Source organism: Hyaena hyaena, unplaced genomic scaffold (assembly GCF_003009895.1).
Source record: "Hyaena hyaena isolate Hyena2069 unplaced genomic scaffold, ASM300989v1 scaffold_1049, whole genome shotgun sequence".
NCBI lineage: Eukaryota > Metazoa > Chordata > Mammalia > Carnivora > Hyaenidae > Hyaena > Hyaena hyaena.
In genome coordinates, this window is record NW_024081682.1 from 134,652 (window position 1) to 139,638 (window position 4,987).

A 4,987-nucleotide genomic window follows, 5' to 3' on the forward strand; every position below is an offset into this window, starting at 1 on the left:
GAGCAGATGTGAAGGCCTATTCTCATAGAAAATATGTATGGGATATTCTTCAGTAGTGATGTACCCATTCCCTAGATGCTGGGAACAATATATACTGATGGCTCGTAGCTTTCCTCATGAGAATTTCCCTCAGGGAACTGCCTCTGCCAAGAACATGACAAATAAATGCAGGGACACACGAGTCTGGCTCCGTTGCCTCAATTGAGACAACTTAGAAAAGACTATGCCAGTTCCAGAACTCCTCATGGAGTCAGTTGAGGCCTCTGTTGTTAACTGTGTTTAAAGGGTCAGATTCCTTCTCTGTCCAATCCTCTTTCCTTATTTCCATATACATATATCTCCTGTTGTGTTTCTGGTTGAATTCTTTGTCCGGGGCATCATGTGATAAAATCTTTCTAAGTAAGTAGATAGATTTATCACTGAAATCTCAATTTATTTATTATTTCTCCAGGATAAAACCCAATTCAACTTTCTGTATCACTACCAGCATGACCCCACCCAGAACCACATGCTTGTAGCCCCAGCTAGATAGCTTCACATGGAACTGTGGAAATGAAGTGGACTGGGGGATTCGGAAGCTTTCTGGTTTGTAAGAATCACTGAGCCACCAGCTTCTTTATAAGTCTCTAAAGCAGCTTTCACAGCTCCATTCATATCTGGAAGAGGATATGAAGCCATAACCGGCTCCATGTTTGTTTGACTGGGCCAAACAAGTTTCCACTTCCTCCATCTTAATCAAATAGCCTTGTTTTCTCAAACAGATTTTGTGAGACACAGTGCAAGATCACTTTTTGACTGAGAATAACAATCAAATGGAGGTCAGAAGGAATAAATATCTTTGAATACTAGCCCCCTGAATGCTTATAATACTCTAAGGATTTCTGAAAATTATGCCCATTCAAAAAATGAGGAAATTAAAACTGGAAAAAAAATGAATAACTTGGATAAGGTCCTATGAACAACATGATCTAAGAGCAAATTTGGAGATAATACAAAAGATCACTATATATCCTTGCAAAGTCCTGCTAGAGCATTCTCTTATAGGCCCACTCAGGATTATCAAATTCTTTAAGGCAGGGGTTGGTGAACTGTGGCCTGCCAGCCAAACCTGACTCGTAGCATGTTTTTTTATAAATAAAGTTTTATTGGAATATAGCCCTGTACATTTGTTTATATGTTGTTTTTGACCACTTTGGCAGAGATGAGTAGTTACAACAGATACTCATTTGGCCAATAAAGTCTCAAGTATTTACTATCTGGCAGTTTACAGAAAAGGTTTGTTGATCTCTGTTAGAATTACTATTTATTGCTAATTAGAGGCCAGACTAGAAGTTACTTGTTAACTCATAGTTTTATCTGATAGAAAAGTAAATGCCTTGTGTAGTTAAAAAGATAATAATAATAACCCCACAGGTTTCAGTCTTTTGGCCAGTTGTGCATCTAACCTAGCAGTTTTATCTCTACATTCCTTCTGTGTCTGTATATACACAGTCCCTCAGATTATCTTTGAGCCAGCCTTACCATCCTGATGATATCTTCATTAGTGAATTAAATACATTTCTGACTCATGTTCACTATATATTTGCATCAGATTAGTGTTCTTTAGTTTGTGAAAGTTATACTTTGACGTAGGCAGAACAGTGATGGTGGGGGGTAAGGTGTCTGATTTTAAAACCTGTTTTCATTCCGCTACCTCTTCATCTGTGAAAATTAAAAAATAGACCTGTTGATGAGCCCTTTAACTGTGGTGTTAAAATGGTAGGGCCAGAGATCATTGAGATTATTGCCCCTTCACTTCAGTTTGAGTTCTTTGGGCAAGAGCTCTTATGTAAGTCTAATAAACACATCTTAACAAATAGCTTCATTCAGTGATGATGAAAAAATAAGCAAGTTTCCTTTCAAGCCTCAGCAAGCAGAAATCAATTTGGAAGACAAATCGAATGGCTCAGCTTTTTATTGTTTTACTTTCCATACTCGTAACATTACCAGGTTCTACAATCCTTCCAATCTCCAGGGTTCACCTCATGAAAGGGGGGAAAGAAGCCTTTGCCAGAATGCAACTTTTGTGCAAGCTACTTGTTTTTGAACAATGTGAGGAGCTTGGAGCTTGGGGAGCAGCAGGTCAGACAGCTCATAGCCAGGACTCTTCTTTAACCTACCTTTGACTGGCATCAAGTGAGACAGAATTGTCTTCTTCTAGAAAATGAGGATTATAATCCTTACACTGGAGACTTGGTGAGACATTGGACAATGTATTCACATTGCTCACAGTTTTGTAGATGTTCAATAAATGTAACTACTATAGATTATTTTCTTCCATTTAATTGGGTACTTTCATGTATACCAGTAGACAGCATCTTAGTATATTCCATCAGAGTAGGATAGCAAATGTAAGTTCAGGATTAATTCTAAAATATACTAGAAAAGAGAGGACTTAGGTATAAGTGTCCTTAGTGTCTCCTATTCTTCTAGGAAGGTTTTTTAGGCTGTTGTTCTGAGGCATTATTCATGCCTTAACATATTGATGCCTAACATCATCATTTCTATATCCTTATTCCTGGCAGACTGAAGTCTTAAGATGGATCATGAAAGCTCTCTCATTCTCCTCGTTGATCTATGGTGTGAAGTATGCTTCCGTTGGCAAGCATACACATATCAGATTTGTTGTTCCCAAATTACCTACCAAATAAGAGTGCTCCCAAGTCACTCACAAACTCCTGGCATGTGCTCACTTGTCTTTTTATGAAATAAGAAAGTTGCCTAGAAAACCTCAACATTCTTCCTAGGCCATTTTCCCTGTGTATTTAATTGACTCTTTAGTTGCTGAAAAGACTTTGTTACTCTTAGTTTGTGCTTTACAGAAACCTGGAAGCCAGCACAATGTGGTTCCATTCATCCATTCAGCTTCTCTGTCCAATACACCATACTAGAGTGCAGCCCACCCTAAAGTGTAGTCTATGCCCCATTCAGCAGGAGACTAGCAGTCTTAGAGATGTCTTCCTGGTGTGCCCTGTGAGAGATGACACTGCCTATGATTAGCAGAATGCATTTTCTCATTGAGTGGGTGTTTTTTTTTTTTTTTTACCCTCCAGAGGCTCTTGACCTTTGTCTTGTCTTTTGTAAAGGGTTTGTAACATCCATATTCCAGAAAGGATACTTGTTAATTCCTTCTTGAAATTGCTCCTCAACATTTCTTGGTTATGTGCCAGTTTTTAAATCTGTTCTCTCATTATGTCAGTACCCAACCTTGTGAGGTAAATTATCATTATCTCTACTTTGTAGGTAGAAAAAAAACCCCAGAAACTCAGAGGGGTCAAAGGACTTAGCCTGGGTCCTGACTAGTAGGAGGCAGAGCTAGTGTTCAAATCTATGTTGGAGTCCAAAGTCCATGTTTTTACTATATTTTCAGACATCTTTTTGCAAACTTTAGCATAAAAATCACCTTGAGAGCTTGCTAGAATACATATTCCTGGGTCTCAACCCCAGAGCCTCTGATTCAATAGGCCTAGAGTGGGCCTCAAGTATATGATTCCCAGTATGTTGATGCTACTGGTATGTAGACCACACTTTGGGAAGCATTGAACTAAATCATCTTGTTTTATTTAGCAAATACACTTTCAACAATCTGATAACTGCCCTCCAGATCTCCTCAGAACTGAATCCTTCTTAAACTTGCATAGTTGGGTTATATTTGATTGCAAACTCTGTAGGGTAATTGCCCATTAGGGGATATAAATGTTGTCCAGTCACTTGATGTAATGTTAATAACAGTGTTTTAGAGCTTGAAGGGACCTTAGAGATCATCTCATTCAACTGCTTCATGTTACAAAAGAGCAAGCATGACTTGCCCAGATTTATTGGAGAAATAAATTTTCTGGTTCAATACAGTTGTCAGGAACACAATTCATAGTTGTTCAACGTATCCATTTCTGGCCAACTAAATTCTTTCGAAGCCAGAGCAGAGTATTTTGGGCCAGTTTGTAAGGAGAGCCTACCTTACTATAGTTTCAGCAAATAGATGTTTAAGAATCCAGTTTTTTTATTCATATACCAAGCAGAGAATGCATGTGGCCTGGGATGGCACTTCTTCCAACTGGTCATGGAATCTCTCTGATTAGTATGTGTGGGAAGAGATGTGTGCATCCCTACAAGCTATGGGAATTTTACTGTGTTTTTCCTGAACCTGGTCCAGAGATCCTGACTCAGTAAGAATTTCCCAGCGCTGGTTGCTTTTAAAGTAAACCTGCAGGAGACCTGGCTTTTCACTTGTCCTTAGTTCTTCTGTGCCTTTTCTTGCTTGAACTTTCTAAAATGTATCCAATCACATCAAGAAAACCTTATTCATATTCCTTTGTTTCTAAATAGAGTGTAAGCAACTTGTTTTTCCATAAATGAGCTCATTTTAATGGGGTTTTCTCTTGTCAGTTACCCACGTTCCACCTTCACATTCTAGTGTTGAAAGTTCTCTTTCAGCTGTCTGGGGCATAAAGGTTGTGACGGAATGATCCTAGTTATTACACTGGGAGTAGAAGAAGATTGAGACTAATTAAAGGGGTAAAGGGGTTCATTATCAAATGTCTAAAGATGGGAGAATGCCTTGGAGAGGAGTATTTTGTGGGATGCAGTAATCCTTGTGGATGGAAGGAGGTTGTAATGTCTACCTGGATGGTTTGGACAAGCAGAGAAATGAAACAATTTGACAATGGAATGGAAGCTTTACATCCAGTGATCATAAGATAATCATTAACAAAGGTGTAACAGTGGTAGCCTTCAAGCAGAAATAAGGGATAAGGGCTTTGGGGGAAAGAAGGACACTTATTTTTACTGTATAATTTTTTCAAACTTTTTGTATTTTTACTATATGAATATATTACCTTTTCCAATAACGAAAACCAAAGTTTTATTTTCAGAGAGGTATAATCACTGTTGTAGTGGTATGTGACAAGGAATTGGATACAGTTACCCCAAAGAGACACTATTGGTCACA